The sequence below is a fragment of the Sminthopsis crassicaudata genome, chromosome 4 (assembly GCF_048593235.1).
Source record: "Sminthopsis crassicaudata isolate SCR6 chromosome 4, ASM4859323v1, whole genome shotgun sequence".
Classification (NCBI taxonomy): domain Eukaryota; kingdom Metazoa; phylum Chordata; class Mammalia; order Dasyuromorphia; family Dasyuridae; genus Sminthopsis; species Sminthopsis crassicaudata.
Window position 1 is genome coordinate 225,390,319 of NC_133620.1, and position 25,628 is coordinate 225,415,946.

The 25,628-nt window shown below is 35.4% G+C and overlaps 1 non-coding gene and 1 pseudogene across 1 annotated transcript; one reads left to right on the forward strand and one right to left on the reverse strand.

Annotated features, from left to right (window-relative positions):
* Positions 1 to 2,606: 2,606 nt before the first annotated feature.
* Positions 2,607 to 2,706, forward strand: LOC141541987 (U6 spliceosomal RNA; annotated as a pseudogene).
* A 9,493-nt stretch (positions 2,707 to 12,199) lies between these two features.
* On the reverse strand, positions 12,200 to 12,306 carry LOC141541970 (U6 spliceosomal RNA). The gene has a single exon (XR_012481984.1). It is a non-coding gene; the product is annotated as a U6 spliceosomal RNA (small nuclear RNA).
* Positions 12,307 to 25,628: the final 13,322 nt, after the last annotated feature.

A 25,628-nucleotide genomic window follows, 5' to 3' on the forward strand; every position in this document is an offset into this window, starting at 1 on the left:
TCATGAACAGTCATTGTATGGGAGGCAGGGAGGCAGGGAGGGAGGAAGTAAAGAAAGGAGGCAGGGAGGGAGAGAGGAAGGAAGGAAGGAAGGAAGGAAGGAAGGAAGGAAGGAAGGAAGGAAGGAAGGAAGGAAGGAAGGAAGGAAGGAAGGAAGGAAGGAAGGAAGGAAGGAAGGAAGGAAGGAAGGAAGGAAGGAAGGAAGGAAGGAAGGAAGGAAGGAAGGAAGGAAGGAAGAAGGAAGGAAGGAAGGAAGGAAAGAAGGAAGGAAGGAAGGAAGGAAGGAAGGAAGGAAGGAAGGAAGAGAGGGAGGGAAGAAGAGAGGGAATATCACTTTGTTTACTATTCTTAGAGCAAAAACCAATGGAATGTAGTGAGGAGGGGAATTAGCACAGTAGCAGGATAGGTGGCAAGATGCTCATATAGGCCCAGTTTCTTAATAGATGAATGAATAGAATATGAAGTATAGTGTCACTCCCCTCTTGCATTCAACCAACTCCCTTTCAGTTCCAGGTTCAAATATAAAATCCTCTGTCATTGAAGGACTTTTATAACTTGGCTTGCAGACCCAAAGACAATGATAGCTTGTAAGAATCTTGAAGAGTTAGCAGGAGGGAGACCCACATACTCCCACATTATGGGAAAGAGGATCCAGTAGGTCAGCAGGGAGGAAGCCTGAGCAAAATGACATGCCCAGTACCAAACTCATGGTAAATTTTAGAGCCAGGACTCCACATACACCAAGATCCTAAAGCAAGTAAAGGCCCAATGGCTTCTGAAAATAAGAATAAGTGACACAATTACATTATCTGCTATTGAATTTCAAAGACAAGGCTTGCACCTAAGACCTCTGACTCCTGAGCTGGCCCTTTTTCCATGACACCATCCTGTTTCTGCCATCTTATCCCTAAGATTTCTTAATTTTCATTCTGACTTCAAGGAGCTATTCTGGGTAAAATTTAAAAGCTAAATCTTAATCAATTTGCGTGCATTATCTAGATATGTCAAGGGCTTAGAAATTTTCCTAGAATAAACATTGACTTTTATCCTATTCTCAGATTTCAAGTACTAGGGAAAAACATAAAAAACAACCAAAAAAAAAACAATAGCACATGTCTCAATAGGTTTCATCCTCAATAAAGAGTTGCTGCATTAAATCAAATAGATACCCAATAGACCAAGAAAGAAAAGAAACTAAAATAAGATATATAATAATTCATATTGTATTTAATTTATACTCTAACATATTTAACATGTAACTGCCATATTGGGAGGGAAGGAGGGAAAAATTAGAACAAAAGGTTTGGCAATTGTCAATGTTGTAAAATTACCCATGCATGTATCTGGTAAATAAAAACTATTAAAATAAAGATATATAATAATTCCACACATTCAAGGGCACACTCCTGGGAATATTGATCACAACTTATCTATGTCTTGTGTTAAGTAATCTTCTTTGCATCTTCCTAAAAATCCTCAATAAGGAACTCATCCATCATGCAAAAGGTTTTCTTTATGCCTATTGAAACCAAATGGAAAACAATTAATTTTATTTTTAATTTTTTATGCAATTTCATGATTTTTTTCAGACAATTAAGTTTAGTAGAGAAGATTTTTTTCTTCTTTTCTAGTAAGAAAAATCCTTTCAGGCTACTAAAGTATTCAAAAACAAAAGTTTTAAAAACTTAAAATAAAATTCTATAAAGCATTCTTAAATCATAGGGCTTTAGCAATGATTAGAGTGGCAGAAAAAACAATAATAAAATAAGGGGAAAGAGTAAGAGATAATCTTATTTTTTAAATTAATTCTGTAATTCTGGAAATGTGAAAAAATTGGGACATTAATCCAATGTTAGTGAAGTTGTGAACTGATCCAACCATTCCAGAGAACAATTTGAAACTACTTCTAAAGAACAACCAAACTTAGTATACCTTTGATCCACAATACTGCTACTAGGTCTGTATCCCAAGGAGATCATCAAAAATGGAAAAGGATCTACATATTCAAAGATATTAATGGCAACCATTTCTGTCATGGCAAAATATTAGAAAGTAAAGGGATGCCCATCAATTGAGGAATGGTATACAAATATAATGGAACTCTATTGTGCCTTAAGAAATTATGAGCAGGCAGATATTAAAAAAAATTAAAAAGACTTGTATGAACTGAGGCAAAAAAAGCAGAATGGGGAAAACATTGTATACAGTATCAGCAAATTGCAGCATGATAAACTATGAATTGACTCAGCTCTTCTCAGTAGCACAATCCTAGACAACTACAAAGGAAGGAAAATGCTATCCATATCCAGATAAAGAACTGATGGACTCAGAATCCAGATCAAAGCATATTTATTCTTTTTTACATTTTTTCTTATGATCTGTTTCTTCTTTCATACCTGTGACTATTATGGAAATATGATTTACATGATAGCACATATACAACCTATATCAAATTCTCTACCATTTTTGAAAGAGGGGAGGGAAGGAGGCAGGGAGAAAAACTTGGAACCTAAAACCTTATAAAAATTAATGCTAAAAATTACAATTAGGGGAAACTATTTTTAAAAGTCAGCTTTAATTTAAAAGTTAACTTTTTGAAAATTAATTCTGCTTCAGCAGCACATATACTAAAATTAGAATGATACAGAGATTAGCATGGCCCTCACACAAAGTTGACTTGAAAATTCATGAAGCATTCCAGATTTTTTTACAAAAAATTTCTAGAGCCTAAAAAGGTCTACAAGAGGCAAAGTAGACTATAAGATTGAAGCCACAAATGGAATCTCTATACTAGAATGAAACAGAAAACTGCAACAAAAAGATTAAAGCAATTTGTCTAAAAGATGCCTTCACTTTAAAAATGGAACTGATGATATGCAGTAACTACTACTGATAATGCCTTTCCATAAGATTGTCTTTCTCTGAGGCCAGATGTGAGAGGGATATTTTAGAGGTCTTCTAATATATATAGTATTACTATTTAAATGTTGAAATTATATTTAACTACCTCATTTCTGTTCTTTTCCCTTAGTGAAATAGTTTCATCTCTAAGTGCAAATAACTAAAGTTTCTATTTTAGATTAATTTGTTTTAACAATACAAATAAATAGAAATTCACTTTCAAAAAAGTTAATTCTAATTAGTGTCAATCATTTTTCTGGTAGATAGAAAAGCTCCCTTCATTATAAAGTCTATGATATATTTGAAGTTATTTATGCTCATTTTTTTTAATTTGGAGATAGTTTTTAATAACATCTAGAAAGCAAATGAAATGTCAGGTGCTTCCTGACATTTCCAAGTATATCTGCTTAATCTTCATTTTTAAGTGAACTTTTTGGCAGGAAAAAATTTTAATAAAGGTTTCAGAATTCAATCTGGGCCCTAAGGATGTGTCTGTTTTCTTCCGACATGAACTCTGGTGCTAAAGTCCCTCTTTTTTTAATTGAGATAGGGAAGATGTAAAAGCTTATCTTTTATGAAAATGAGGAATGACCTTTGCCAGACTGTAGAAATGCAGAACATTGAACATTAGAGAAAAATTAGAGTCTGGCTAGGTTTGGACTACATAACGAGCTCCTAGATATTTATGGTAGGTATAATTGATTCTTCTGAAACTCTCAAACATTCTAGCCAAATTTGCTTACCAAATAAATGTTCCTCTTTGTTAATCTTTATGAACTATAACTTCTGGTAATTCTATAGATACTTGATAGTTTCATTAATTTTTTTAAAAGTTTATCTCTTTTCCTATAGGTTATAACCCTTAGCAAGAGGAAAAGAGGGAATCAGATGCTTTTGTTCCCTGCCATTCTCCAGAAAGATCACGAATCTTTCTGGCTGCCTCTCTGCATTGAGACTTCCTTGAGAAATCACTGGTGGAAAATCTCTGGTATACATGATAATCTATATCAAATTGCTTGCCTTCCCAAGGATGAGGGAAAAGGGAGAAGGAAGGAGAGAATTTAGAACTCAAAAATTTTAAATAGAATGCTGAAATTTTATTTTTATATCTAATTGAAAATTAAGAATTAAATGCAAAAAAAAATTAGGCAGTTTGACTTCTAAGGCACATGAGTAATAAGGAAGACTAAACACTTTCTTCCATCTTCATATCCTCTCAAACTTCCCCAAAATGGGAATTATACACAATTGATAAAGCAATTTCAACTATGTCCAGCTCTAAGACATCAAGAATTCTAACGGGGTAAAAATCCAATTAACAAAGAAAGCTAATCCTTAACCTCTCGTATGTTCTCTGAGTACCTGCTCCTCTACCAACCAACAAGCACTGATAGAGCTGCATAAATCAGTCCACCACCTTTCAAAAAAAAGCTAGCTATTCCCTGACCCCTCCTTCTATCTTAAGAAACCAAAAGGCAGAAACATACTCTGGTTGGGATCCAGAATGTTTATTGTTCAATGATGAAACAGTGCTGAAAAACTGACACTGAAGAACCGAAGAATAGCATGATGACAGCATCTATAGGACACCATTAAGTTTGAAGCAAAGGACCAGTTCTGTTCCCCTTCCCCAGAAGTCACTTAAGAGCAGAAAACAAGAACAGTGAAGTGCTAATTATCATAGAAATTTAGATGCTTAAAAAGGGAGAGAAGGTGCCATAAAACCCAGAGTGATCCACTTTATGGCAAACGGTGGACTCCATGGAAATTTTAAGTTAGTCAACAGTTTGATCTTAGATAGACAGATAGATGATATACACACACATATATCATAAGAAAACTACATGGTCATAACTTGCAGACTATCAGTCAGAGTAAAGGAGCCAGATATGCAGTGTCTGAAGTTGAATTTGAACTCAGGTCTTCCTGATGCCTAGCCCAGTGATCCGTCCATTGTCTGACTTCAGGCTTAGTGCTATATCTACTGCATTACCAGCTGCCTCCATGCCTTTTTAGTTTGTGACAAGTAGTTTCTATGTGATTATATTTGCTGGTCCAAGATTTCAAGAGATTGAGATGTGTAGTATAGAAGGTTGGCAACAAATTACAGAATGTCTCATGATATCAACTTCATTGTTAATTAAATTCTTCCATAGCTTGTTTAACTTTTCTTATTTATATGTCTAAAAACTACAAAGGAAGAAACCCTTCACTAGAGTTTTTTTAGACATAGGCAAAACAGCCACAAGCTGGTAATAATACAGAAGGGATTATTGGTTGAATACAAGTTGGACTAGACCACTCTTGCCATCTCTTACAACTCTAAGGGATTCTTACCTGTCCAGATAAATCACAAGCTCTTGGAAGATAGGAAAATGCCTAATATCTATTGTATCCAATACTATGCCTGGTGCCACTGGTATCCCATTATCCATGGAACATGCTGGACGCCTACCTCTACGTCTTATTGCACTTTTTAGTTACCATAGGGTCATTCCTCACTCTAAATACATAAGCAATCTTTTATTGTTCCATTCACATATATACTGAATTATTTCCCTTATATTCTAAGACATCATCTAAGTTATAAAGGGTTTCAGTCAGTAGAGGGAGTTCCCACAGCAATGAAATTATAAACCTTTGAAATTAGTGTTTGTCAGTCAACTCATAAAGCATTTATTGACTTTCATATGCCAAGCATTGTGCTACGCAATAGAGATACCAAGAAATGGGGGGGGGGGATTTCATCCTTAGAACATCCAAAATAGATGTTCTTAACCTTTTTATGTTCTGAGCTCTTTAAAATTTGGTGAAGTCTAAGAATCGCTTCTCAGAATAATCCCTTAAAATTCATATGATTATGAAGGAAACTAATAACACTGAAATAAAGATGTATTTTTTTCTATCAAGGTTTGTAGACCCCAGGATAAACACCTCTTACTTATGTTACATATTTATGCCCAGTTTTCATCTTTCCATCAGCTTCAATTATTCATAAATTGGGTTGTTCCAAAATTCAAAACCATTTGGACTCAACAGAAAAATATTCATGATTTTTCTGGGTTTTGTAACAGAGAACAGCTTAGGGAATCTTCAAAAATATTGCCCTCCAAAGATAATTTAGGCAGGTCTTTCTTTTATTCAATCATAAGCTGAACACATTACCCATTGGAAGTAACTACTCTAAATATATGTAATGATGCATTAAATCAAAGAACTCACATTATATCTAATATTTGGTCAATGAGTATTTTTCAATCATTTACTTTCTCCATGTATCAGTAATGTTTGATTTTTATTATATTGATTATAAATAATAATATTTATTATATTATATTGTTAATATTAACTATATTACTGATAATATATTGTATATAATAATATTATTCATGGTAAAAATTAATTATTATTAACATTAATGAACATATTATATTGCTCATTATTTTGAATAATCATGGATCTCACTGAAGACAACTTGTAATTTTCAGATAAAGAAAGCAAAGCTAACTATAAGGATATGAAGAAGTGCTCTGGATAACTTTTGATTAGAAAAATACAAATTAAAACTACTCTGAAATACCACCTCACACCTTTGATATTGGCCAATACAGCAACCACAAAAAAAAAAAAAAAAGATAGTGATAAATGTTGAAGAGTCTGTGGGAATAGTGGGGCATTAATCCATTGTTGTTGGATTTATGAACTGATCCAACCATTCTAGAGAGCAATTCAGAACTACACCAAAAAGAGAATCAAAAAATACGTACCTTTTGATCTATTAATACCATGTCTCCCAAAGAGATCATCAAAACGGGAAAAAGAATACATGTGTAAAAATATTTATAGCAGCTCTTTTCATGGTGACAAAATATTGAAACTGAAGGGTGCCCATCAGTTGGGGAATGACTGAACAAGTTGTGGTATAAGAATGTAATGGAATACTATTGTGCAATAAGAAATGATCAACAGGAAGATATCAGAAAAATCTGAAAAGATTTACACAAACTGAGAGAAAATGAAATGAGCAGAACCAAGAAAGATACACAGTATCAGCAACATTGTATAATGATCAGCTATGACTGATTCAGACCTTCTCAACACAAAGATCCAAGACAAATACAAAGGATTCATGAGGGAAAATGCTATTCACATCCAGTTAATGATTCTGCTGATTCTGAATCATGGATCCTGATTGGATTCTGAATGCAAATAAAGCATTTTTTTCACTTATTTTCTTCTTTCTCATGGGTTTTTTTTCCTTTTGATCTATTTCTTATTTCACAACTGTGACATAAGGAAATATGTTTTAAATGATAGCATATGTATAAATTATATCAAACTGCCTACCATTCTTGGGAAAAGGGAGGGAGGGTTAGAGAAAATTTGGAACTCAAAATCTTGTAAAAAATGAATGCTGAAAATGTTCTTAACATGTAACTATGAAAAAATTAAAATACTATTTAAAAAGAAAAAAAAGATCAATTTCTAAGGTCTCTTCTAGTTATAACTGTGATCCTATACAAAGATGAAGATTTTGACTTTGAAAAATTATAAAGGAGAGACAACATCATAGAATGGAAAGAATGCTGGACTTTAAAGTCAGATGACTTCTTTTTAACTATTAGCTCTGCCAGTTACTATTTGTGTGATCTTGGCTGAGTCACTTCACCTCTCTGTACATCAGTATCCTCATCCATAAAAATGAAGGAGTTGGACTAGATGACCTCTGAAGTTCCTTCCTACTCTATTACTATGATTCTATGACTCCATGAAGTGGGCTGTTTCCAGGTTGAATCATAGCTATATGAATCTATGTATTCCTAGACCAGCAACATTTAGAGGGAAAGATAAATATAATTCTAAGTATCCCTCTCTCTCTCTCAGAGAACAAAGTAGTCAGCCTCATGATCCTTGTCTCCTTCCCCTGAAGGCAGAGATGGTGGTCTTCCTCTGAAAAGCGATAGTCCCATAAACCAAAAATATCCATCTAAATATTTACACTTCCTTTCTATGTATATCTATGCATTAAAGCATGTATATATACAACTTATACAGGCAACACATACCTTCTATGGTGAAACAACAAGTATTTTTTTTAATTTTTTTAATTTATTGTATTTTATTTTTCCAATTACATGAAAGATTATTTTAGGAGGCAGCTAGGTGGTGCAGTGGATAGAGCACTAGCCTTGAATTCAGGAGGACGCAAGTTCAAATTTGGTCTCAGACACTTAACACTTCCTAGCTGTGTGACCCTGGGCAAGTCACTTAACCCCAGCCTGGGGGGGGGGGGGGAGATTATTTTAACATTAATTTTTGTAAGATTTAGAGTTCCAAATTTTCTTTCTCTATCCCCCCTTACCTGCAAGCAATCTCATAGAGGTTATATATAAACAATCATTTTAAACATATTTCTTTATTAGTCATGTTGTGAAAGAAGAATTAAAATTAAAGGGAAAAACAAAGAAAAACAAAAACTTTTAAAAGTGAAAATACTATGTTTTAATCCTCATTCAGAATCCATAGTTCTTTCTCTGGATGCACATGGCATTTTCTAGCCCAACTCTATAGGAATTTTCTTGGATCATTGTATTGCTGAGAAGAGCTAAGTCTATCACAGCTGACCATAACATAATCTGTAGCAAGTATTTATTAAGCACTCTCTGTGGACCAAGCACTGTGTTAAGTGCTGAATATACAGATTTGAGCAAAAAGAAAAGTAATCCCTATTCTCTAGGAGTTTACATTTTAATGGAGATGATATTTTAAAAAGGGAGCTGAAAAGCAGGGAAGTAAGAAGCAAGGGAAATGAAGGTCCATATGCAGGGCTGTGGCACTGATGTTTGATAGAAAGAAAGGGAATGAAGACTGGAAAACCTGGACCCTTCTCTAAAATAAAGGCCCCAGGAGGAATGGGAGAAAGAGACTGACATGACAGAATGGATGTTCTATTTCATCTGCAGGCTAGGAGACCACAAGCACTGAGGAAGGTTCTGAGGTGAGATTTCAGCAGAAGCAGAGTGTCAAAACAAGAGTCAAGAAGCACAGTGGGAAGGGGAATGAAGGCAGGGTAGAATGGGTCCCTCTTCAAAATGGAGATATATTTATACTTATATAATGAAAGTTTTCCACAAGCCTAGATCACCTAAGAGAGACAGCCACTTGGGAAACACCTGCTTTGAGGAGAAAACATCCTTCATTTCCTTACCATGTAGGTAAGAAGTAGTCTTCCTTGATTGGCTGCATAGAAGCAATAGTCTGCCATCTTTAAAACTGCATGACTGAGAGAATCTTGTTCTTTGCTGCTACAGGCAGGCAAAAGATTTCATAAGGTTCAGCAACAGTAGATGCCATGAACTAACTAATCCAGAGTGGTCATGGAGGGTAGAAGAAGGGACTTGCCTTCCCTACCCTCTCCTTCTAGGCCTCAATGTTCTTGTTTCTGTTCTGTTCTACTTATCCTCAGTTTTAGGTACAAGCAGCAACCCCAATTGGACCCAAAAAATTGAGCCATGGCAACCTTATAATCAGGATTTCAAATGGGATGTTGCTTCCAGCTAGCCAGGAAGGAAAATTCTCAAAACCCAGGGTGCAAGAGCTCAAGCCCATGACTAGTTTTAAATTAGAACTGGGACTATACTACATAGGAACTAACCTAATCTACAAACCTAACACCTTTCCCCTCTCCAAAAACCAAGGTAGCATAGAGAGTGAGGAGGTTTATATATTTGTAGTAAATATTCCTTTGGATATTTTGAAAATATTTGAAAAGCTAATAGACCCATTAAGTGGTTAAATGGAACTGGGGTATATGTATCTCCCCTAACGTTTGAGGGGATACCACCAGAGGGGGCTAGAACCAATGATAAAGAGCCTAAATCACTTAAAGGATTTTGGAGAATCTTGGGAGAAAAGTGAGATGTGCATACTTCATCTTTAGGCAGTGGGAGCTAGTATAGTTAATGTTATATTTATATGCTTACACACTTAAATATCTATCTATGCACATGCAATATTTTCTGTTTTCCCAGTGACAACTACTGGACCTTGCTCATGGTAAAATATGATTTCTTATGTTGTTATGTTCAACTGGATTTGACTAAATTGACTTCTGAAACACTTTCCATTATTGGAAATTTTTTTTGAACAATATAGATTCATGATCATACTACCAATAGGAATAGAGAAGTATTCTGGCTTATCTTTTTTGAAAAAAAAATTCTACATTTATTTACTTTATTTTTAATTTATGGAATAGAACAAGCATTCCCATAATGCAGCATTATAAAAAAAAATATGATTGTACATGAAATTGCAAATCTATTATGTACAACTTGCTATTCCTCTTAAATATAAAGTAAAGTTGTCATGTACATTTCTTTATTTTTTTCTTCCTTCTCCCCTAATCTAGAAATGGCTATAATTAGATACAAATAAATATAAATATGTAAAATTATTTTATGCAAACTTCTATTTATGAGTTCTTTCTGGATGCAGATAGTGTCTTTCTTCATACATCCTTTATAATAATTTGGATATTTAAAATAGTCAAAATTACTTATTCACTCAATATTATCTTTAAAACAATATTGCTCTTATTGTATACAATGTTTTCTTGATTCTGTTCATTTCACTCTTCGTTATTTTGTACAAGTGTTTCCTTTGGTTACCTTTTAGAACACTGAACTTTGGAAAGGAGTACCTAACTAAAATAATTCCTGGCATCTCAATAAATTGCTAAATTTCAATATTGCAACAGAAAAAAAATAAAGAACTAATGAGTTGGAGTCAGAAAAAAACTAGAAAAGCAGTTATGGGCTCTGGGCTATTAAGATGTTCTTTTCCAAATGGACAGAAATGTTAATGAAATTAAAACAATAAAGTGGTAGAGGAAAAAGATGATGGAAAAAATTCAAAACACTAGTTCTGGAGATTGTAATTTCAAATATAAACATATCAGGCTTTTTATTCAAAGAAAAGAAATATCAATTCATATTCACAATCAGAGCTATGAACTCAAAAATCTTTTGATCAAAGAAAAACCAGAGATTCAGTGTTTATTGATAAAAAGAGGTAATCTAATGAACTCTCTCATAAATAACTTTAAATTTTTAAGGATATAATTTAAATATTTTTCAACATAAACCTTTTTTTCATGACTAAAATTCATTTTAACATAATCCTCCTCTCCATGGTAACAATGTTTAACAGCCAATAGCATGGAAAGTAAGGACATTTATCAAGTCTTATAATTAATGCCTGGCTCTCTATTTTATTTGAAAAACAAAAATCATTCCAATATATAAACACATACACACACACACACACACACACACACACACACACACACACACACATGAATATGTACTCATATTATAATATGTACTCATAAGCTGCTTGCATTTCCAATCATATTCCAGCCAACTTTTGATTAGTCATCAATCTAGTTAACCTAGTAAGCTCTAAAATTTGCCACCATGTGAATGAAGCTGACAAATTGATTGAGTTTAAACATTCCCCCTACAAACCAAATGTACTTTGTTGTTGTTTTGTTGTTCAATCTTTTAAATCAAGTCAGATTCTTCCTGTCTTCATTCAAGCTTTCTTGGCAAAGATACTGGAATGGTTTGCCATTTTTTTTTCTCCAGCTCATTTTAGAGATGATGGACTGATGCAAAGAGGTTTGATGGACTTGTCCAGGGTCACAACAGGTCCTTTAAATTACTTCAAAGACTTTCAACAATCAGACTGATAGAATTAACACCTCTAAATGAATATGATAGGTTTAACAGAATTGATTCAAAAGATCAGGTCAGTTTTTAAGAATTATCTCCATGATATGCATCACAACCTAAGATACTACCTGGAACATAGTAAGCACTAAAAAATACTCATTAGATAAATGAATATACTTTACCTGCCCTATTATTTAGATCCTATTCTCTGTCCTCACCAAAAATAAAGGCTAACAGCATTTCAAACACAAGTCAGGGTTTTATTTCACCCAACCAAAAAAGGCAAAAAAACTAGCATCTGAAACCTTGTAAAAAGCCAAAGCATCTCTATTTCTCTATTTACTAAGCCTTTACCTTCCTTAGACAGCTATGCAGTCCTCTTAATTCACAGTGCTGTCTGGGGTTTCTTCCTTTCTTAGTACCATGTGGGTACCTGAAGTCTTACAGCCTCACAGACTTCCATCTAAATATGAGTCTCTGCATACAACTCCTCCTCACTATATCCCTCAGCTCTGGTTTTCTCTGTCTCCCATCCCATCTCCTTCTTTTTAAACATCAAAGCCAAGTAACATGACATTCTTTACAAATTTGCATGTCATTTTTGAGCAGGGGCCATGTTAATCTTCTCTATATCATTCCAATTTTAGTATATGTGCTGTCGAAGCAAGCACATAATGTGACATTCTTAAGAATATTTACACCTTGAATAGAGAAACCTCTTAAATGTCAAAAAAGACTTTCTGCAAATAGCATTGAGGATTTTTACATTTTGTGTAAAGAGACATCATGCTTATTGATCTCTCTATTTGTGGTGAAGACCAAGGACAATACTTGGGCATGCACACTTTACAAGTATCAAAAGAAAATATATCAGGAAGGAAGGAAGGAAGGAAGGAAGGAAGGAAGGAAGGAAGGAAGGAAGGAAGGAAGGAAGGAAGGAAGGAAGGAAGGAAGGAAGGAAGGAAGGAAGGAAGGAAGGAAGGAAGGAAGGAAAGGAAAGGAGGGAAAGGAAGGAAGGAAGGAAGCAAAGAGTGTGGTAAGATGAATGGACCAAGCAATCCATTTCTTCTGTGAAAGACTTGAATTTCATTCTCCTGCATTTGGAAGAGTAAAATCCATGCTGTAATCTCATACACAAAATTTGTTTTTTCTTTATTTTATTCTTCATCCCCTTGGAAATCCTATACCCGGAGGAACAATGGATAAGCTCATTTAACATAAATAAATTTCAAACTATTAACTTCTTCATACATAGATTCAAGGGATTTGGGAATATATAAGGAGAGAGTTATTTGGAGTACAGCTGCTTTTTCATAGTTCTTAATTCCATTTCTTTAGAGAATGGGGATAGAACAATTCATCAAATATCTGTTAAATCACTGGGCTAGGTGCTGAAGGTTCAAAGGTACAATAGCCTCAGCCCTGGAGAAACTTACATTCTTCTGAGGAAATTTTCATTCTTGCATGAATTTTTCCTCCATTTCCCACTGCAAGACCACAGAAAGATATAATAATGTTTGTTCATTTAAATAGGACTCTAAATAATAGCTTGAAACAAAGAGGTAGCCCATGGACACTAGAGAACAAATGTATTCTTTACAACTGGTTCCATGGCTCCCAAAACTCACTTCTATTCATTATGAAGGCTTTCTGATTTTAAAGGGAGCTATACTCAAAATGTTACTCCAAAGACTAGTTATACAGGCATAATATAAACATCCAGTTGTTTTGCACAATTGTTTTGCTTAATCCCTGAAGAAAGGTGTATAAAGCAACTTACAAAGGTGAGGAAGAGCATGTGTATGGTATGATGACTTATTATGAAGCAATGATGAGTTCTTGTCTTTTATTTTTAAACAGATTATCTGAGGGAGGTTCAAAAGAAGGAAAGAACAACAGGTATGTCACTACAAGAAGACACCCTGCTTAAAATGATTTCCATGTTTGTATTAAGAGATAAGGTCATGTAATTCCCTCCTTTCTCTCAAGAGGTGGGTGACTGAGTACATAATGCTACATACACCATCAGATACCATTGCTACTTTTATTTAACTGGTTTTAGTATGGAAATAGTGGAGGGGAGGGAGGAGAGATGCTGTTAGAGAACAAGAACGACTTGACAGATATATCCTTAAATGACTGTAGTATTAAAAAAAAAAAACTATCAATTGTCAATTCATCTGTACTAAGAGGCTCTTTAGAGGAATACAAATTCTACACACACACACACACACACACACACACACACACACACACACAGAGTAGATTAAGAATATCAATTGTAAATGGATTTTGTCAGATTACTTGCCATCTAGGGAAGGGAATGAGGGGAAGGGGGGAAATTTGGAACACAAGGTTTTCCAAAGGTCAATATTGAAAAATTATCCATGCATATGTTTTAAAACTAAAAAGCTTTAATTTAAGAAAAGGAAAAACTAGTAAGTTTCTTGAGGGCAGGGACTATGAAGGTTTTTTCATCTGCATCTTCAGTGTACATAGCATAGTACCTTGCATACAAACAGGGGTGTGCTGGAGTCAGCTCCAACAAGCTCATGAGAGCTATTTACGAAGTTTTTAGTGTATTTAGCCCCAGAAATTAAAAAAGAGGGTTTGTTTTATTGTTTTATTAATTGTCTAGACTTAAGAAAGTGATGGAGATTAAACTTAAAAATGTGTCATGGGTATATTTTTTTTCTAAAAGACAATTGTTAAACATTTACCAGTATATCTCTGCACATGAGGCAGCTAATGAACAGTAAATAAACAATTAATCATAAAGTAACTTGTTGAATTGAAGGAGGAGCACTTTAGAAGTTCAGGAGTTGTCAACCTAGAAAAACTAAATTTCATTAGAGTGGTAAGGGGGGAGGGGGATCATGGAATATAAACTTTTTAAAGTCAGGGATCATTTCACTTTTGTTTCTGTATTCCCCATCCAATCACAAAGCCTAACATATTAGGTGTTTTATTAATGTTTATTGAGCTGATTTAAAGTAAGTGATAAGAAAAAAGGCTACCAAGCCAGAATATCATTTTAATCTGTTTAACCACCAGGTGGCACTGCTATTAATCTAATTCTATTTTGTGAAAAAGATCTGGATTTAAAATAAATCTAGACTCACACTATTAACTAATAGTTAATAGCTCTTCCCCTGGCTAAGTAAATAAAGTCAGGGAGAAATATCAAGCTCCCTAAAGTTCTTAAGAAATGGATGGCATTCTTCCCATCCTGGAGAAATCCCCAAATTTTTCATTCTTTGGACTTCTCTATTTTGTCAGTTGCATTTCCACTTTGAAAAAACATCTATGAAGTCTTGATCTGATAGGAGGGCTGCCTTTTCAGAAAGGACACTTCACTCCTAGCCCAACACACTCTGAATTTTACCCTTTAGCTGTTGTCATGCCCCATTAGATTGTAAACTTCTTAAAACAGCATACTCTGCAAATCTGGAAGTACTATATAAATACTAGCTATCACCATCAAGGATAGAGCCTGTCTTGTTTGCCTGTATTTGTGCCTCCAGCAGTTTAATGTTTGACAAATATTCCATCCCCTCTACCCATCTGTCTGTCTTTCTGTCTATCCCTCAGTTCTCCCTCTCTCTAGGTGACCTTTCTCTATGAAGGAAAAAGGGCTTTTGCAAATCAGAATTAGCTCCAAGTCTCCATTTCTAGTAGAAGCCTCCTTTTTTTCCCTGAAGTTTCTATACTTCATTGAATCTTGTGACCCTAACATAATGGAGTCCCCTTCCCAAAGGAATAGTCAAAACATGCTTACTTACATACAGTGTTTTACTGGCATAGAAACAATAAAATCAATAAATAATATATAATAAAATATCCAATGCTTGTCTGTGTCCCCACAACTTCTTCCAGACTCGGTTGTAGATAGCATATAAGACACACTGAATCCAGAAAATGCACAGTTCAGTTTCCCAATTCCATGATTCAGGGATGTAAACTGCTAATCAGTTCACAATTTGTTTGACTCATACATTCCTTCTTTCCAATCTCTGAATAAAGACTCAATTTTCTGGATCTGGAAATACCACCATACTCCAATCTCCCTCTATCACAATATTTTTCAACAGTTAAGATTCCACAAAAAAGTTTTCTATTTCTCCAATTAGAAGTGAACCCTTATAAAGCATTGGTTTTTCTTTTTCAATGCACTTGCCACATAGTCTTTTCTTATGCCCTCTTTTACCTCACATTTTGTTGGTCCCCTTGATTTAAGTGTCACCCCAAAGAAGTCCAACCCCATTTTATAAATAAGGAATTGAGGGAAATATAGAGGTCAAGTGACTTGCTCAGGATTACACAGCATAGTTTCTTAGTTAGAAATTGAATCCGTGTCTCCCTGAGCCCTGACACACTGAATTGTAAGCTTCTTAATGGCGTGGACTAAAATACTTTTCCTCAATTTCCTAATCCTCACTTCACAATAAGAGGGTTGACCTAGAGGATCTCTAAAATCTAATTCCTCTGATTTTTATTCATCTTTGTACATATTCCCAAGTACCTGGATCCCTATATGCAGCATGTTAAGTTAGAAAACCACAAATTAACATTATCTATGTCGTATTATATTTTTGGAGGCAGTTTGATGGCTCAATAGATAAAGCACCAGATCTGGAGTCAGAAATACCTACACTCAAATCTGGCTTCAGACACTAGCGGCATGATCCTTGGCAAATCATTTAGCCTCTGTTTGCTTTAATCCACTATAGAAGGAAATGGCCAACCACTCAAATGTCATTGCCAAGAAAAACTCATGGACAGCATAGAAGTAATATGGTCAACAGGGTTTGAAGAATCAAACAGGATTAAACAATTATATTTTTTATTCAATTTGTTAAACATTTCCCCACTAAGTCTGAAGACATCAGAAATTACGTGGGCCACATGAGATCTTCCAAAGAGTTTTTGACACCACTGATCTACACACTGTACATATTCAAAACATTTGTGTCAGATTAAATAATAAACAGTAGGGGGCAGCTAGGTGGCACAGTGGATAGAGCACCAGCCCTGAATTCAGGAGGACCTGAGTTCAAATCCTACTTCAGACACTTAACACTTCTAGCTGTGGGACCCTGGGCAAGTCACTTAACCCCAGCCTCAGGGGAAAAAAAAAAAAATAATAATAATAATAAACAATGCCAATTAAGGAATTCTAATTTCAGCTCTGGAGGAATTTATAATCACATATGTCAGTAATTATATTTCTAAAGCCAAATGAAGGTACACTGAATAAAAGTAATAATTAAATGGACAAACTAGTTATATTTGGGCCAAGCAATGGGTAAGTTAATTTGGAAAAATTTAAGTGAAGAAATTAGCCTGGAAGCTGGTATGTTTCAACATGAAGATGATAGTTTTCATAAGATCCTTAGATCTCACCTAGTCAAAACCCTTTATTTTATTGATGGGGAAAATGAGTTTGGAAGAAGTTAAGGGTTGTGCTTATAGCCACATAATTTGTAAACATCCAAGACAGAATGTGAGTCCTGGTCTTTGTTATCATGCTCTTCTGAACAACAGCAAAAGAAAAATCAAAGAATCAAGAGTTAGCAGCAAGCTAAATATGTGTGTGTCAAGATAATGAGCACTGAATTTGGAATGCAAAGGCATAGGTTCACAACTTCACTCTGACTCTGTATGACCTAGCACTACTCACTTATCTAAGGCTCAGTTTCTTTACCTGAAAAATGGGCATAACAATGCACTACCAATTTCCCAGGGTTGTTATTAGAAAACCATTTTGTAAACCTTGGAATGCTATATAAAGAGGAGCTATTATTACTATTGATAATGATGTCAATAAAATGACACCATTTCTTTCTTGGAAGTTCAGTATATCAACTATGAGAGGAAATAATTGGGTATACAGAGCAAGGAGAAAAAAAGATTTCCAGTTCTTCCCATCTACCTCAGCCCCAAGTGCACAGTTGTTATATGAAAGTAGCCAGACATTTGGGGAGGAGGGGGGAACTTCATACCTTTGCATTTATTCTAAATGATTGATTTTCTTCCTCTTCCGTCTTTTGCCTCTGGGAAATATAAAAATTTAATGAAGGCAAGAGCTAAGCTAGGCTAGAAATCAGAAACTTCCATGTGATTAATCCCAGTGAGAAGAGATAGATGTCGTAACATTTGACTGAAAAAAACAATCATATTTACTGTATGATGTCTTTTGACAATATTATTTTAGAAGACTAATCTATCATTCTATCATTCAATAAGTGTAGAAATTTAGGTTAAATTGCTCCCTGGAGGTAACCATGAAAACTGAAATACCAAAACTAGTTGGAAACACTAATGCTTAATAATTGAAAAAATAAAAATACTCACTGCTGTGTTTATCAATAATTTGAAAAATATATAATTTTCCATTCATTTTATTTCCAAAAAATTTCAAGCTACTGAGATTGAGTAAAAAATAAACTATTCATTAAATGATTTCAGGGAAATTTATTTTTTTCCTTATTTAGTTCCTCCTCCCCTTAGGCATCTCCACTACAAATCAATCAGCCAACAAGTGTCTATTAAGCACAATATATAATATCATACATATGTATGTATAGATGTGTGTGTATATATATACACATATAATAGACACAAAGCAATTTTTGTCCCTAGCAGGAAGTATTAAGAGAGGCATATAGAAGATGCTGTTTGAGATTTGTTTTGAAGGAAATTTGAGATTTTAAGAGGCAAAAGTGAGAAGATCAATCATACCAGATTTGAGGAACAGGCAATGCAAAGGTACAGAGACAAGAGAGCAAATGTTATATGTGAGAAACGGTAAGAAAGTCAATATGACTGTAACAGAAGGAACACAAGAAAATACAATATAATAGCTTTGGAAATATAAGTTGGGATTAGGTTGTAGAGAGCTTTGAAATCTAAACAAAGAAGTTCATATTTTATCTCTAGAATCCAAATAGAATTTATGAAGTAGGGCAGTGACATCATTAATCTATGCTCTAGGAAAAGCTTGGGCAGAGGATGGATTAACAAGAGGGAAGGAGGGAGAGAGAGAGGGAGGAGAAAAGAAGGAAGGAAGGAAAGAAGGAAGGAAGGAAGGAGGGAAGGAAGGAAGGAAGGAAGGAAGGAAGGAAGGAAGGAAGGAAGGAAGGAAGGAAGGAAGGAAGGAAGGAAGGAAGGAAGGAAGGAAGGAAGGAAGGAAGGAAGGAAGGAGGGAAGGAAGGAGGGAAGGAAGGAAGGAAGGAAGGAAGGAAGGAAGGAAGGAAGGAAGGAAGGAAGGAAGGAAGGAAGGAAGGAAGGAGGGAGGGAGGGAGGGAGAAAGGAAGGAGGGAAGGAAGGAGGGAGGGAAGGAAGGAAGGAAGGAAGGAGGGAGGGAGGGAGGGAGAAAGGAAGGAGGGAAGGAAGGAGGGAGGGAAGGAAGGAAGGAAGGAGGGAAGGAAGGAGGGAGGGAAGGAAGGAAGGAAGGAGGGAAGGAAGGAGGGAGGGAAGGAAGGAAGGAAGGAAGGAAGGAAGGAAGGAAGGAAGGAAGGAAGGAAGGAAGGAAGGAAGGAAGGAAGGAAGGAAGGAAGGAAGGAAGGAAGGAAGGGAGGAAAGGAAAGAGGGAGGACATAGGCAATAACCTCCATTTTCTCAGTGAGTCAAAGTGTTCAGATGAGAGTTGAGTAGGAATAGTATTGAAAGTTTAAGGAGGAAAAATACCTTCTGTGGAGAGAATAGAGAAACACTTAGGGAAGAGTAAAAGAACTGTCTTTCTGCTCAACTGAAATAAGATAACATGAATTTATCACAGAAGGCAAGAATCACTTAAATTTTAAAGGGGCCTTGACTCTCAGGGATCTTGATTTTTGGAGGAACATTAAAAAATCTGCCTTCCTTAGAGCTCAATTTTTTTTTTAAATTTGGTTTTTATATGCTTGTTTTTTGTCTTTATAGCTTCAGCACCTAATACAGAAGGCTGCAAACAATAAACATTTAATAAAGACTTGTTAATTGAATTAAAAGAACAATTTTTAGCAAGTGCCAAATATTCAACAAATATCTATTAAGCTTACATGCCAATCACTATACTGTTCTAGACAAAAACTAAGGAACCTCTTCTTATGTGTCTTCAGTGTGCTCACTTGTGAAATACTGTTTATACTGTGTACAAGTCAGCATGATTTCCTAACTTCCTCTTGGTATGTGTGAAGAGAAGAAGGGGTGGATTGTGGAAATAATACAGGTTTGACAAGGCATGACTGAGTGTAAGATAATAAAACAAGGAATTTAAGAATGGAAAATAGCACAAAGTTGAAAGTAGACAGGGCAGAAAGGTATGACCAGAGTAGAAGTGATGGCCTGAGAAAATGCTAAGTGATAGAGGGACTGGAGGGCATCATGGTTAAAATAAAGGAATAAATCCTTAGTCTAGTACAGGGGGAAATCGTTGTCTCAGCAATTTTTTTTTCTCCTTGACTATTTCATTTTCAAAATTCCCATCTCAGAATCATAATACACACACACACACACACACACACACACACACACACACACACACACACACACACACACATCCCTCACAATGTATTGTGCCTTCAAATAAGCCCTTGGGTGATAATCATGTAAGACCTTCCCTCAAGTGACTCTCTTTAATCCCAAAGCATTGTAGCAATGTATTGGATTTTTGGAGAAGATCCTCCAAGTTCTTAAAAAAATTCAGTGTGAGATTTCCTAAAGAAAAAGAAAAGCAAACTTAGTCACTTTGAAGATAATAGTCATGTATAATGTTTGACTGAGCATTAAGAAGACTGAGAACAAGCCTCCTGCAGAGGAAAAGAGATTTAGCTCATTAGTAATTATTGATGGTCTCAATCAAACCATTTTCCTTTGTGAAGTGATAAATGATTTTGTATCATATTGATGCTTAATTGCTTGTAATAAAATGGATGACACTGACAGAATAACTGATCAGTGTTCAAATTTTAATTAAGAGGTACAAGAAGTCGGAAGTTTGTGAATAGACAGTTCTCAAAGGAAGAAATCTAAGAGATCATCAGTCATATGGGGAAAAATGCTTCAAATCACTAATTGTTTATGAAATACAAGTTAAAACAGTTCTTTCGTATCTATCAGACTGGCAAGTATAACAAAAAAGAAAATGATTTGTGGAGGAACTTTAAAAGAAAATTAAAAGAAAATGATAACTCTTGGTGGGTCAGAAAATAATAATTGTTGAAAAAGATGCCCTGGCACACTATTGGTGGAGCTCTGGATTACTACAGTTATTTGGGGTAGTTTGGAACTCTACCCTGCCAAAGTAATTAAGATGTAGACCCATGACTCAGAAATAGCACTTCTCAGAATTCAGGCCCTAGATCAACTCTGATATAAGCCTTCCCCTGCAAAAGGCCTGCAAGTCTCTTGATATTTCTCTCTCAACACCTCCTTGGAATATCTTTCTCCATGTGTCTCCCTTGAAAAGTAGCTTGAGGGGCAGCTAGGTGGCGCAGTGGATAGAGCACCAGCCTTGAATTCAGGAGGACCAGAGTTCAAATCTGGTCTCAGACACTTAACACTTCCTAGCTGAGTGACCCTGGGCAAGTCACTTAACCCCAGCCTCGGGGGGGGGGGGGGGGGGGGGGAAGTAGCTTATATCAACTGATATAAGACCCTACGGGCAGATACCTATGCAGTGTTATGCCTCTCCCACCCTACCTCTTTGTTCCAGTCAATCAGTCGTATTCCTCTCCAAACAATTAGTATAGAGTTCTTCTTTCACAAATGAGAGCAGCCAAGGGCAAAAGCAGGACTACCTATGATAGAGGATCCTCAGATAATGAACTTAGAGAGAGAAATATATATATATATATATATATATATATATATATATATACATATATATATATATATATCAGTATGATTGGTCAAACAACTAACTATTGTGGAAATGGTTACATGTTAAAAGAATATAGAAAAGATTTTACATATAATCTATGAGGATGAATTTCATTATTTTAGCAATATTATATCACATCTGTGTTCTGAAGGGGAACTCTGAACTTAATTGTCTGAATAACAGCATTTTCTTTAAATACAAAAGACCCTACAGAAAAATTAAATAAGGTTTTGACACCTACTGTGTTTCGACATAGAAGCCCTTCTTTTGTTGATTCAAAAAGCTTAATGAATTTATCACATCAGTTGCCTAAGTACATTCTCTGTACCCTTCAGCTTCTGTCACATAGCTCATCAAATATGTTCTGTAGAATTCAACTGATGAGCCCAGATGGAAAATGGCCATTAATATTTTACAGGGAAATCTCTATCCTAGAAACATTTGTTTCAGCATAGAAAATTGATTCCCTTTCCAAGCACATTAAAAGAACAACAAAGAAGATTTATTTTATAGATTTTATCTCTAGCCTAATCTAAGGTTTCTGGTTTGGTGAAGGAAGCGCTAAGGTAGGATCTGTTGTTCAGTGGTTTCAGTCATGTCTGATTCCTCATGATCCCATCTGAGGTTTTCTTGGCAAAGATGCTAGAATGGTTTGCCATTTCCTTCTCCACATCATTTTACAGATGAGGATATGAGGCAAAAATGTTTAAGTAACTTGCCTACAGTCACATAGCTAATAAATGCCTAAAGCCAGATTTGAACTCAGGAAGAGGACTCTACCTGATTTCAGGCCCAAAGCTCTGTCCACTGTACCACCCAGCTACCTCAGAATAATATCTAAGCCCTATTTTATTAATCAATAATAGTCTTATTAGGATAATTCCCCTCTCAGAAAAACAGACAGAGATGGGGGGAGAAGGGAGCAGAGGAAAAGGAAGAGAGAGAGGGGGGAAAAGAAGAGAGGGAGGGGGAGGAGAAGAGAGAAGGGGGAGGGGAGAGTAAAAGGGAGAGGGTGGAAGAGGGAGAGGGAAGGGAAGAAAGAGGAAGAGGGAGGGGGAGGAGGAGGAGAGAGGAAGGGAAGGGGAGAGGGAGGAGGAGAGGGAAGAGGAGAGGGAGGGGGAGGGAGAAGGGAAGGGGAAGAAAGGAGGGAAAGGGGGAGGGGGAGAGGAAGGAAAAATGGGGGAGGGGAGGAAGAGAAAAAAGGAGGGGGAGAAGAAGAAAAAGGAGGGGAAGGGAGGAGAGCTGAGGGGAGGGGGAGAAGGAGAGGGGAGGAGAGGGTGGGGGAGGGAGAAAAGAGAAGGGGAAAGGGAAGGGGAAGGAAAAGAGAGGAAGGGGAGGGGGAATGAGAGAGGGAGAAGAAGGGAAAGAAGGAGAGGGAAAGGGAAGAAGAGAGGGGGAGAGACAGGGGGAGATTCCCTGATTTCAGGCTTGCCTCCCTAGAGAATATGGAGAATTTCTGATAAGAACTAGATAAGGGGAACCTAAATGAAATTAGGTTTAATTGAGGTCTAGTGGCAAGTTCGGGGTATAGGGAATCAAATAGGCTCCCCTGCAGCCCCTTTGGATTCGGCACAAGGATACATAGTTAAATGAGGTGTAGTAGCGGCGCAAGAGTCCCCTGTAAAGGAATTTACAGACCCAAAAATGTGGGGTTTGGAAGTAAAGTTTAGTTAGTAAAGTTGAGGGTAGAGATAAAGAACACCGGAACTACAGTTCCAGTGGGCAGAAATCCTTTGACATGGCAGGTGTAAGGATGCCATCTTTGGGACCTCTACAAAGAGTGGACTCCAGTTTGGCTCTTTTTATAACAAGGGGCTTTGGACAATCTGAAGGGGCTCATGGGTGGAGTCCCAGATTGGCTTCTGGCTTGAGTTTCAGCCAGAGTTAAAATTTGAATAGAATTCAATGGATTTTTAGGTAAGGCTGAAACTATTTGTGCTTGGGGTAGAGTCCCTTCTCTGAGGCAGAGTCCAAGGAGGTTTTAAAAGTTTTGGAGTTTCCTCATCATTTCCCCTTGGGCTTTTATCTTTGTTTGAATAAATGTCTCCCTTGAAGAAGCTCTACCACCAACTCCAATCCTTATTCAGTTCCACAGTTTTATGAGAGCATTTCTGTCACCTATTAGAAGTTGCACAGAAAGACACAAGTGTCCCAGGCTTGGTTGAAAGCTTAATTATGCAAGTAAAAGAAACAGATGAGTTACTTATTGTTATAGTTAGGAAATAAATTCTTAATCAAACAAAAAATAGAAGCAATTATGAAAGCTAAAATAAATAATTTTGAAGCCATGGCATTGAAACTTTTACATAAATACAATTAATGCAACTAGAAAAAAGAGAAGCATTTGACTGTGGGGAAAATTTTATGTCAAATGTCTCTGATAGTTGAGATGTACAAGAAGTAACAAAAATATATAACATTAAAAGCCATTCCCAATAGATGTCAAAGAACTGCATATTATTAACTACTATATGAAAAGATGCTCCATATCACTAATAACAAAAAAAATGAAAATGAAGATAATTCTGAGTTTTTACCTCATACTCTATAAATTGGCAACAATGGCAAAAGATGAGAGTAGAACACAGGGATTGTGTAAAGATAGGCATGTTAATGTAACATTGGTGGAACTGTGAATTGAGACAGCAATTCTTGAAAAGCAATTAGTGAAAAAAGTAACTAAATTGTCCATAACTTTTGACTCATAGATTCTACTATCAATCATCTCTTCCCCAAGAAGGTCAGTGACAAAAAGAAAGAACTCATATATAACAAAATATTTTATGCTGCATTTTTTTTAGTAACAAAGAATTAGAAACAAAATAGACCTAATTGTACTGATGAATAGTTAAATAAGTTATGGTATATATGTATAATGCTATAATGAATGATAAATATACATAGAAATACATATTAAGAAAAAATAAGCAGAACTAAGAGAACAAGATGCACAAAGATTACAACAATTTAAATGGAAAGAACATGAAAAAAATTGAAACCAAATACTAAGAAAATTTAATGATTAAGCTTGAAACCCTACCTCCCAAAAAATAGATATGAGAAGACAACTCTCTTCCTTTTTGGCAGTTAAGAGACTATAGATATGACTGTATATAATGTCTGACCTTTTTTTGGCAATTATAATAATAGCTAATTATTAGCTTTGTTTTCTCCATAGTATTTCTATTGAATTCTTAATTAACATATCTATGTATTTTCACCTTTTTGGTTGTTGTTTGCTTGCTTTTTGTCCTCTTTCTCACTTTTTTTCCTTTTTGATCTGATTTTTCTTGTGTAGCATGATAAATGTGGAAATATGTGTAGAAGAATTATACATGTTTAACATATATTGGATTACTTCTCTAGGGAAGAGTAGGGGGAAGGGAGGGAGAAAAATTTGGAGCACAAGGTTTTGCAAGGGTGAATGTTGAAAGCTATGTTTGTATATATTTTGAAAATAAAAAGTTATTATTTTTTAAAAGACATAACTATGTTGGTAATTTTGATTTTTGGCATCCAAGAAAAACTTTGTTTGCCAGTAAAATTATAAATCAGAAGTATAATAGTTTACAAATATAAGCAACAATATTGTCAGACAATATGTATATTGAATTTAGAATAATAAATATTTTGCCTGTTGAAGACCAATATTTAATATTCTTGACATTTTTGGCATTTTTCTCATTTAAATATATCATCAGCTTGGGATGCATTTATCACAGAGAAGGAGGCAAGAAGAGCTTCTGTTGGTGGAACACAATTGTATTGTATTCTGAGGTTCTAGTTAATAACAATAACTGACACTTAAATGGCACTTTTGGGGTTTTAAAGCATTTCACATTCCTTATTATTTCACATGAAACTCATAAAAACCTTCCATTTTAAAGATGAAGAAATGAAAACAAAAGGTAAAATGATATGTCCTAAAGTATGAGCAATTCAATAAATCTTAGAGGCAGAATTTGAAGCAAGGTCTTCCTGAGTTCAGTTCCAGCACTCTATTCACTACATCACACTGCTTAGCAGCTGGTTCAACCACTCTTCTTCCCTCTAACATTCAACAATGATGTGGCAATATCATTTTAAAATATAGGTGATATATATGTGTATATATATATATATACATAA